Raw genomic sequence first — 11,607 nt, forward strand, 5'->3', positions numbered from 1 at the left:
CAAGTAGCTGTAATAACGTTAACAATAACAATGTTTACAATAAAGTTAACATTGAAAGACAGCAAATGCTATTCTCACATTGTCATTATAAAACCTGAACTATAAATGTGTCTCTTTTCAGTAAAACTATGTTTTTTAAAACAGTAACAAGGTCTCCAACAGTGTTTTAAGCAGTATCAGCACAACTTTACAACAGTGCACATTGCACAACATTTAACAACTTTAGAGTCTTTAAGGCCCTCATGCAGCATTTGTATACAGGGGCTTTTTTTTGAACATGGTCATTTCAACAAATGTCTATCAGAATGCCACATCCAATACTTTACAGTGTTGTGGCCCTGATGCGGCATTTGCTTATGAAGGCTTTTTTGACCTTACTTTTCTCCACCGGTGTCCAAAAAAGGGGGGTCCCATATATGTTTTCGGACATTGGGGAAGTGCCTGTTAGAGAGCGCACTTGTCCTGGGCCATCGGCATAGTGAGGTAGGGTGGCCAGTTCCTTTCCTCGCCGCCTTTAACTTCCCTAGTGTTTCCACCAGGTCCCCATTCACTGCTGGGTGGACAGGGAGCGAGCCCCAGATCCCCGTCGAGCCGAGGCTCAAACCAAGGACCGTTCGCTTAGCGGTCAAGCGCTCTAACCACTTGGCCACCTGCGCTCCCCACCGGTGTCCATCCATCCAGGGTACTACAGCGCATGATGTAAGCTGCAAGAAGAAAAAAAACAGAGAAAAGAAAGCACAAATTACAAATTTCATAATGTAACAGCAGTTATGATGACAGTGTTGAGAGCTATTTTTATCCCGATATCACAAAATTCACATTGAAATATCTCTATGGTTCACATGAGAAAATTCAGTAAAACTGTGAGGTCACTGAAACAATCAAAACATTAAATGTAGCTATGTGACACATGGGGTTCCAACACATCAGAAACTATGCCAAATTTGGCCAGATATTGTGATGAATGTGAGAAGGGGCAGAAGAAAGAAGGGAAAACAAACTAGAAATAAAAAGTAGAATTACAACAAATTCATTTTTGAAAATAATTTGTGCTTCTTTATGTTATGTATTTTTAATAATGGATTTACACAACCTTTCCATATTTCCATAAATTGTTAACAATGAGCAATGTACTTACTTAGAATCCCATTGACCTTGAACTTATCCAGGACTGTCTTCCCATCTGGCACCTTCCGGTGCTTCCCAAAGGCCACAGCATTTCGGCACTCTGCTGCAGTAAAGAACTCATCAAAAAGAAGATGGAACAATCGGAGGCAGTCCTTCTTTGCTTCTGCATGTATTGCAGCCAGGCGGGTAGAAGACACGAATAGGCCACTTTCTGGATACAGCTCTTGCTTCCCAGATCTGTGTTCTGGAGCCCCAACACCAGCCTGAGGTTGGATCTGTTCCACTTTGTTCAGAAAGCTTTTTAATGCCTCGAGGTGCTCACCACCTGTGACACAAAATATGAATTACCTTACAGGGACACAGCAGCAAAAATAAACTAAAGAAAAGGAAGAGACTAGTTTTAAAAAAATCAAGAGATTTCATGATGGGCAAATATTTTTACCAAATTGTTAAAAGCGTTTAAGTTTTAGTTTAATTTGGTACATTAGGAAAATTGTGAGAGAAAAAAGTAATAGTGTTAAAGGAACAATTAACTGCAACAGAGAGACAAAATGTACTTACTTATACTGCACAGCACATCCTGCAGTTTGGCCTTCTCCTCCACTAATTTTTCCACCTCTGGCTTGCATGCCCTGCATGGCTTCCATGATCTGTCTTCTCTTGATTCAGGCAAACTGAAAACTGGCTCTCCATATTCTGACACATGGGGTTCCAACACATCAGAAACTATGCCAAATTTGGCCAGATATTGTGATGATGAAAGTATCTGCAGATGACGAGCTTGAAGAAGTCTCATGTTCAGACGTACTAGGCTGGCTCTGGTCCCCAAGAACAGCAGGTTTTTGGTTTTTATTAGGACTGTACAACATTTTGAGAAAGCTTTCTTTGGGTGTTACAGTAGGAGCTGGTGGCTGTCTTTGGTGATCCAAATCCACCAAAACAGGTTGTTGTGACAGGTCTGAAGATGTGGGCAGTGCCGTGTGAGGTTGGTGATGCTTTGGATACTGCGAAAGGTTGGAACAATGTGTGACTGGAGACAGAGTGGGTGCATACTGGTGGAGCGGCTGGATAGGTGGATGCTGGTAACATGGATGCATATGTGGCGATGACTGGGAAACTGGAACCTGGTACTGTGGCCAGGCAGTTACAGGCTGGTGCTGTGGCTGGATAGGTAAAGATGACTCGGTAGGTGGAGGTTGGTACACTGGCCAGGTAGTTGGAGGCTGGATGACATTGTGGTCCACAGTGTTTGGATGATCCTGTATAGAGGTGGACTGACCTGCTTGAGGTAGTGATGGAAGGTTGTAGAATCTTTGAGCAGCTGTATCTCTTTTTTTCATGTCTTTCTTTGTGGCCTTCTTGGCATCCACTGTCTTGTTAACTGTTCCAACAATTCATGAAGTCCACTGTGGCGCTGTAGAACTTGTTGTCGGACCATCTTGCAAGTACTTCTTACCCTGGCTTCAGATCTCTAAGGCAGGCGGTGGGTTTATCATCTTTGCTTAGTATATCACAGACATTAAAAATCTTTGCCGTGTATCCATCTTCAAAGGTCAAAAATACAAAAAGTCCTGAAAATGAACAGAGAGTAAATAAAGGAGATTTTGAGTAAACCAGTACAGGCTAAAAATCAATCTTACTTAAACATTCTACTATATCTTATTGGTCTCAATTCTAATCCTCTTAGACCTTAGCAAAGATAAAAATTCATCTCTTCACTTTAGCCTTCAACTAGCATTAACTTTATTCTTTTTGCAATTGCTTCACACTTCTTCACTCATGTGACACTTTACAATAACAATGTATTTGATTTAAATCATGCACTCTGTATTCTATCTTTTCACTTTGTTTTTATTCTATTTCATTATTTAATGATTACTGTATGCATTTTATTATCAACAAGATCAACAAGATTCTATCCATGCGGTTATTTCTACTAATTTCTCCAAGATGTCCGCCTCCTCCAGGTAAACAAACACCTGGTTGCATGTTTGAATAACTATTTGCTGTTGTATGTGGAATAAAAATGGTGGTGTGTGAGCTGTAAATAGCTTAAACGGCGGTAGAACGCACTACCTCCATTTTCTGCTGCTGCTCGGAAGTGGGGACAGAGAGATCTGCTACATAAAAGGAGACATTGAGAGAAAAATCTGCACATTCATTATTCTAGAGGTAAAATATTAGGAAAATATGGCCCATGGTTGTTTTTGCCTGGAATTGTCCTTTAAGCTTTATTGTCTTTCATGCAGACACCGTGATATATGCAACTGCAATTCATTCGTGGTCTAGTGCTGCTATCTAATGGTGCCGCCATCTAATGGTGCAAATAAATTGCTACGTGACATTGTTTGTGACAGCGGGTGGTAACGGAAACACCTTTCCTCAGGCAGACACGCCTGTAAGTCCGCCAACATAAATTGTAGATAAAAGCCAGATAGCAGCTGCTAAAACCTTAGTCATGGTGCAGGAAGAAGTAACTACCATCAAGCTAGATGAAGAACCAGCGTCAGGACTGCTATAACACCGCTGCTGAGGTTAGGCTATAACATACAGGTCAACCCCTCACGGCTCTCACTTGTACTCCCTGGTAAAGAAATCCATAATTTCCATACCATCTCATCTCATCTCATTATCTCTAGCCGCTTTATCCTTCTACAGGGTCGCAGGCAAGCTGGAGCCTATCCCAGCTGACTACGGGCGAAAGGCGGGGTACACCCTGGACAAGTCGCCAGGTTATCACAGGGCTGACACATAGACACAGACAACCATTCACACTCACATTCACACCTACGGTCAATTTAGAGTCACCAGTTAACCTAACCTGCATGTCTTTGGACTGTGGGGGAAACCGGAGCACCCGGAGGAAACCCACGCGGACACGGGGAGAACATGCAAACTCCACACAGAAAGGCCCTCGCCGGCCCCGGGGCTCGAACCCAGGACCCGAACCCAGGACCTTCTTGCTGTGAGGCGACAGCGCTAACCACTACACCACCGTGCCGCCCATTTCCATACCAAATCCATAATAATATTTCATGCATAATAAAAATGTATCAGATCTTACCTAATATATGCACTGGTTTATTTCTGTACATTCATATGTACTGTTAGCACTCAATTAAACAACAGTCAGTGTTTTCTTAACCCTATATCAGTTCAACAAAATTTAGTGTCTCTTCTCACATAATCCAATAATTTGGGGTTCACTTGGCACATTGTTCAGCAATGTTCCTGATTGCTTTTGTGCGAAGAAATTAATTGACGGCTGTTTCTTTTTCTGGTTTGCATTCTTCACATGCATTTGAGATTTCATGTGTTCCCTCACGTCGTAAATTCCAGAGGCAAACACTTTCACGTCTCTACAACAAATTGTGCAGTTGACATACTCAGCACCCATTTTGGAAGCGATAATTATTCCATTGAATGTTTCTGTCCATTCGGGAAGAAAGCGACCTCCAATTTTAGATGTTTTGAGTTTTTTCTTCGGTGGTGCCGACATCTTGACCTGTCTATTGTTACGCTACATGTGCTGTTATTTCCCGCTCGGTGTGCAGGAAAATCATAAGTGCGCATGCTCAAACATTCGGAATGGCTTGTTGGTACTAGTGGAAGTACCGGTTGAGTAATTCTAAATGTAGAAAATGGCGGCTCCCATGCATTTTTGTATTTCATGACGATTTTTTTGTTGGTAATAACTCAAAATAATTTTAAGGTGAAAATGTAGAAAAATCTGTAGTTGAATACCACTACGCCCGTACCATTTTTAAAATGCCAAAATCCATAGGGAATACGGGAAATCCGTAGGGGTTGACATGTATGCTGTAACAACTTAAGATCATACTCTTTGTTTACATTGTGTTGTGTGCGTTATTTTAATAACCTAGATTTCTTTGTACCAAAATCTAAATTTGCATGTCTTTGACTGACTCTTATAGATGCTTATAGATCACGTTCGCTTGCCTGTAAAAGAAAGAGTACCTGGCTGCACTTGACCTGTCCCACTCACGTTCGCATGCCTGGAAAAGAAAGAGTACCTGGCTGGACTTTGCATGTCCCGCTCACGTTCGCTTCCCTGCAAGGGAAGGAAAGGGTACCTGGCTGCACTTGGCCTGTTCCGCTCACGTTCGCATGCCTGTAAAAGAAAGAGTACCTGGCTGCACTTTGCCTGTCCCGCTCACGTTCGCTTGCCTGCAAGGGAACGAAAGGATACCTGGCTGCACTTGGCCTGTCCCGCTCACGTTCGCTTGCCTGCAAGGGAACGAAAGGGTACCTGGCTGCACATGGACTGTCCCGCTCACGTTCGCTTGCGTGCAAGGGAACGAAAGGGTACCTGGCTGCACTTGGCCTGTCCCGCTCACGTTGGCTTGCCTGCAAGGGAACGAAAGGGTACCTGGCTGCACTTGGCCTGTCCCGCTCACGTTCGCTTGCCTGCAAGGGAACGAAAGGGTACATGGCTGCACTTGGCCTGTCCCGCTCACGTTCGCTTGCCTGCAAGGGAACGAAAGGGTACCTGGCTGCACTTGGCCTGTCCCGCTCACATTCGCTTGCCTGCTAGGGAACGAAAGGGTACATGGCTGCACTTGGCCTGTCCCGCTCACGTTCGCTTGCCTGCAAGGGAACGAAAGGGTACATGGCTGCACTTGGCCTGTCCCGCTCACGTTCGCTTGCCTGCGAGGGAACGAAACGGTACCTGGCTGCACTTGGCCTGTCCCTCTCACATTCGCTTTCCTGCAAAGTAACAAAAGGGTACCTGGCTGCACTTGGCCTGTCCCGCTCACGTTCGCTTGCCTGCGAGGGAACGAAACGGTACCTGGCTGCACTTGGCCTGTCCCTCTCACATTCGCTTACCTGCAAAGTAACAAAAGGGTACCTGGCTGCACTTGGCCTGTCCCGCTCACGTTCGCTTGGCTGCAAGGGAACGAAAGGGTACCTGGCTGCACTTGACCTGTCCCGCTCACGTTCGCTTGCCTGCAAGGGAACGAAAGGGTACCTGGCTGCACATGGCCTGTCCCGCTCACGTTCGATTGGCTGCAAGGGAACGAAAGGGTACCTGGTTGCACATGGCATGTCACGCTCACGTTCGCTTGCCTGCAAGGGAATGAAAGGGTACATGGCTGCACTTGACCTGTCCTGCTCACGTTCGCTTGCCTGCAAGGGAACGAGAGGGTACATGGCTGCACATGGCCTGTCCCGCTCACGTTCGCTTGACTGCAAGGGAACGAAAGGATACCTGGCTGCAGATGGCCTGTCCCACTCACGTTCGCTTGCCTGGAAGGGAACGAAAGGGTACCTGGCTGCACATGGCCTGTCCCGCTCACGTTCGCCTGCCAGCAAGGGAACGAAAGGATACCTGTCTGTACACAGCCTGTCCCACTCACGTTTGCTTGCATACAAAAGAGAGAAAGAGTAACTGGCTGCACTCTACCTGTCCTGCTCACGTTTGCTTGCCTGTAAAAGAAAGAAGACCTGGCTGCACTTGGACTGTCCCGCTCACGGTTGCTTGCCTGCAAGGGAACGAAAGGGTACCTGGCTGCACGTGGCCTGTCCCGCTCACGTTTGCTTGCCTGCAAGGGAACGAAAGGGTAACTGGCTGCACATGGCCTGGCCCGCTCAAGTTAGCTTGCCTGCAAGGGAACAAAAGGGTACCTGGCTGCAAATGGCCTGTCCCACTCACGTTCGCTTGCCTGCAAGGGAACGAAAGGGTACCTGGCTGCACTTGGCCTCTCTTGCTCACGTTTGCCTGCCAGCAAGGTAACAAAAAGGTACCTGGCTGTACATGGCCTGTCCCGCTCACATTTGCTTGCCTGCAAGGGAACGAAAGGGTACCTGGCTGCACGTGGCCTGTCCCGCTCACGTTCGCTTGCCTGCAAGGGAACGAAAGGGTACCTGTCTGCACGTGGCCTGTCCCGCTCACGTTAGTTTGCCAGCAAGTGAATGAAAAGATACCTGGCTGCATATGGCCTGTCCCGCTCACGTTCGCTTGCCTGCAAGGTAACGAGAGAGTACCTGGCGGCACGTGGCCTGTCCCGCTCACGAACGCTTGCCTGCAAGGGAACGAAAGGGTACCTGGCTGCACGTGGCCTGTCCCGCTCACGTTCGCTTGCTTGCAAAGGTACGAAAAGATACCTGGCTGCACGTGGCCGGTCCCGCTCACGAACGCTTGCCTGCAAGGGAACGAAAGGGTACCTGGCTGCACGTGGCCTGTCCCGCTCACGTTCGCTTGCTTGCAAAGGTACGAAAAGATACCTGGCTGCACGTGGCCGGTCCCGCTCACGGTCGCTTGCCTGCAAGGGAACGAAAGGGTACCTGGCTGCACATGGCCTGTCCCGCTCACGTTCGCCTGCCAGCAAGGGAACGAAAGGATACCTGGCTGTACACGGCCTATACCGCTCACGATTGCTTGCCTACAAAAGAGAGAAAGACTACCTGGCTGCACTCGACCTGTCCTGCTCACGTTCGCTTGCCTGTAAAAGAAAGAAGACCTGACTGCACTTGGCCTGTCCCGCTCACGTTTGCTTGCCTGCAAGGAAACGAAAAGGTACCTGGCAGCCCGTGGCCTGTGCCGCTCACGTTCGCTTGCCTGCAAGGGAACGAAAGGGTACCTGGCAGCACATGGCCTGTCCCGCTCACGAACGCTTGCCTGCAAGGGAACGAAAGGGTACCTGGCTGCACATGGCCTGTCCCGCTCACGTTTGCTTGCCTGCAAGGAAACGAAAAGGTACCTGGCAGCCCGTGGCCTGTGCCGCTCACGTTTACTTGCCTGCAAGGTAACGAGAGAGTACCTGGCGGCACTTGGCCTGTCCCGCTCACGAACGCTTGCCTGCAAGGGAACGAAAGGGTACCTGGCTGCACATGGCCTGTCCCGCTCACGTTCGCTTTCCTGCAAGGGAACGAAAGGGTACCTGGCTGGACGTGGCCTGTCCCGCTCACGTTTGCTTGCCTACAAAAGAGAGAAAGAGTACCTGGCTGCACTCAACCTGCACTGCTAACGTTTGCTTGCCTATAAAAGAAAGACCTGGCGGCACTTGGCCTGTCCCGCTCACGTTCGCTTGCCTGCAAGGAAACGAAAGGCTACCTGGCAGCATGTGGCCTGTCGCGCTAACGTTCGCTTGGCTGCAAGGGAACGAAAGGGTACCTGGTTGCACGTAGCCTGTGCCGCTCACGTTCGCTTGCCTGCAAGGGAACGAAAGGGTACCTGGCTGCACATGGCCTGTCCCGCTCAAGTTCGCTTGCCTGCAAGGGAACGAAAGGGTACCTGGCTGAACATTGCCTGTCTCGCTCACGTTCACTTGCCTGCAAGGTAACGAGAGAGTACCTAGCGGCACTTGGCCTGTCCAGCTCACGAACGGTTGCCTGCAAGGGAACAAAAGGGTACCTGGCTGCACGTGGCCTGTCCCGCTCACGTTCGCTTGCCTGCAAGGGAACAAGAGAGTACCTGGCGGCACTTGGCTTGTCCAGCTCATGTTCACTTGCCTGAAAGAGAATGAAAGGGTACCTGGCTGCACACGGCTTGTCCCGCTCACGTTCGCTTGCCTGCAAGGGAACGAAAGGGTACCTGGCTGCACATGGCCTGTCCCGCTCACGTTCGCTTGCGTGCAAGGGAACGAAAGAGTACATGGCTGCACATGGCCTGTCCCGCTCACGTTCACTTACCTGCAAGGGAACAAAAGGGTACCTGGCTGCACATGGCCTGGCCCACTCACGTTCACTTGCCCGCAAGTGAACAAAAGGGTACCTGGCTGCACATGGCCTGTCCCACTCACGTTCGCTTGACTGCGAGGGAACGAAAGGGTACCTGGCTGTAAACGGCCTATACTGCTCACGTTTGCTTGCTTATAAAAGAATGAAGACCTGGCTGCACGAGGCAAGTCCCACTCACGTTTGCTTGCCTGTAAGGGAACGAAAGGGTACCTGGCTGCACATGGCCTGTCCCGCTCACGTTCGCTTGCCTGCAAGGGAACGAAAGGGTACCTGGTTGCACATGGCCTGTCCCGCTCGCCTTCGCTTGCCTGCCAGGGAACGAAAGGGTACCTGGCTGCACATGGCCTGTCCCGCTCACGTTCGCCTGCCAGGAAGGGAACGAAAGGATACCTGGCTGCACTCGACCTGTCCTGATCACGTTTGCTTGGCTTTAAAAGAATGAAGACCAGGCTGCACTTGGCATGTACCGCTCACGTTCGCTTGCCTGCAAGGAAACGAAAGGGTACCTGGCAGCACGTGGCCTGTCCCGCTCACGTTCGCTTGCTTGCAAGGGAACGAAAGGGTACCTGGCTGCACGTGGCCTGTGCCGCTCACGTTCGCTTGCCTGCAAGGGAACGAGAGGGTACATGGCTGCACATGGCCTGTCCCGCTCACATTCGCTTGCTTGTAAGGGAACGAAAGGATACCTGGCTGCACATGGCCTGTCCCGCTCACGTTCGCCTGCCAGCAAGGGAACAAAAGGATACCTGGCTGCACTCGACCTGTCCTGCTCACGTTCGCTTGCCTGCAAGGGAACGAAAGGGTACCTGGCAGCATGTGGCCTGTCCCGCTCACGTTCGCTTGCCTGCAAGGGAACGAAAGGGTACCTGGCTGCACGTGGACTGTCCCGCTCACGTTCGCTTGCCTGCAAGGGAACGAAAGGGTACCGGGCTGGACATGGCCTGTCCCGCTCACATTCGCTTGCCTGCAAGGTAACAAAAAGGTACCTGGACATGTGGCCTGTCCCGCTCATATTAGCTTGCCTGCAAGGCAACGAAAGGGTACCTGGACACGTGGCCTGTTCCGCTCATGTTTCTTGCCTACAAGGTAACAAAAGGGTACCTGGACACGTGGCCTGTCCCGCTCACGTTCACTTGCTTGCAAGGTAACGAAAGGGTACCTGGCTGCACGTGGCCTGCCCCGCTCACGTTCCCTTGCCGGCAAGGGACCGAAAGAGTACCTTGCTGGACGTGGCCTGTCCCGCTCACATTCGCTTGCCTGCAGGGAAACGAAAGGGTATCTGGCTGCACATGGCCTGTCCTGCTCACGTTTGCTTGCCTGCAAGGAAACGAAAGGGTACCTGGCTGCACGTGGCCTGTCCCGCTCACGTTAGCTTACCTGCAAGGGAACGAAAGGGTACCTGGCTGCACGTGGCCTGTGCCGCTCACGTTCGCTTGCCTGCAAGGGAACGAAAGGGTACCTGGCTGCACGTGGCCTGTGCCGCTCACGTTCGCTTGCCTGCAAGGGAATGAAAGGGTACCTGACTGCACGTGGCCTGTCCCGCTCACGTTAGCTTGCCTGCAAGGGAATGAAAGGGTACCTGGCTGCACTTTGCCTGTCCTGCTCACGTTCGCCTGCCAGCAAGGGAATGAAAGGGTACCAGTCTGCACACGGCCTGTCCCGCTCACGTTCGCTTGCCTGCAAGGTAACGAAAGGGTACCTGGCTGCACGTGGCCTGTCCCGCTCACGTTCGCTTGCCTGCAAGGTAACGAAAGGGTACCTGGCTGCACGTGGCCTGTCCCGCTCACGTTCGCTTGCCTGCAAGGTAACGAAAGGGTACCTGGCTGCACGTGGCCTGTCCCGCTCACGTTCGCTTGCCTGCAAGGTAACGAAAGGGTACCTGGCTGCACGTGGCCTGTCCCGCTCACGTTCGCTTGCCTGCAAGGTAACGAAAGGGTACCTGGCTGCACGTGGCCTGTCCCGCTCACGTTCGCTTGCCTGCAAGGTAACGAAAGGGTACCTGGCTGCACGTGGCCTGTCCCGCTCACGTTCGCTTGCCTGCAAGGTAACGAAAGGGTACCTGGCTGCACGTGGCCTGTCCCGCTCACGTTCGCTTGCCTGCAAGGTAACGAAAGGGTACCTGGCTGCACGTGGCCTGTCCCGCTCACGTTCGCTTGCCTGCAAGGTAACGAAAGGGTACCTGGCTGCACGTGGCCTGTCCCGCTCACGTTCGCTTGCCTGCAAGGTAACGAAAGGGTACCTGGCTGCACGTGGCCTGTCCCGCTCACGTTCGCTTGCCTGCAAGGTAACGAAAGGGTACCTGGCTGCACGTGGCCTGTCCCGCTCACGTTCGCTTGCCTGCAAGGTAACGAAAGGGTACCTGGCTGCACGTGGCCTGGCCCGCTCACATTCGCTTGCCTGCAAGGGAACGAAAGGGTACCTGGCTGCACGTGGCCTGTCCCGCTCACGTTCGCTTGCCTGCAAGGGAACGAAAGGGTACCTGGCTGCACTTGGCCTGTCCTGCTCACGTTCGCCTGCCAGCAAGGGAATGAAAGGGTACCAGTCTGCACACGGCCTGTCCCGCTCACGTTTGCTTGCCTGTAAAAGAAAGAAAGAGTTCCTGGCTGCACTTGGCCTGTCCCGCTCACGTTCGCTTGCCTGCAAGGGAACGAAACGGTACCTGGCTGTACGTGGCCTGTCCCGCTCATGTTCGCTTGCCTGCAAAGGAACGAAACGGTACCTGGCTGTACGTGGCCAGTCCTACTCAAGTTCCCTTGCCAGCAAGGGAACGGGAGAGTA

This window comes from Neoarius graeffei, chromosome 1 (genome assembly GCF_027579695.1).
Source record: "Neoarius graeffei isolate fNeoGra1 chromosome 1, fNeoGra1.pri, whole genome shotgun sequence".
NCBI classification, from domain to species: Eukaryota; Metazoa; Chordata; class Actinopteri; order Siluriformes; family Ariidae; genus Neoarius; species Neoarius graeffei.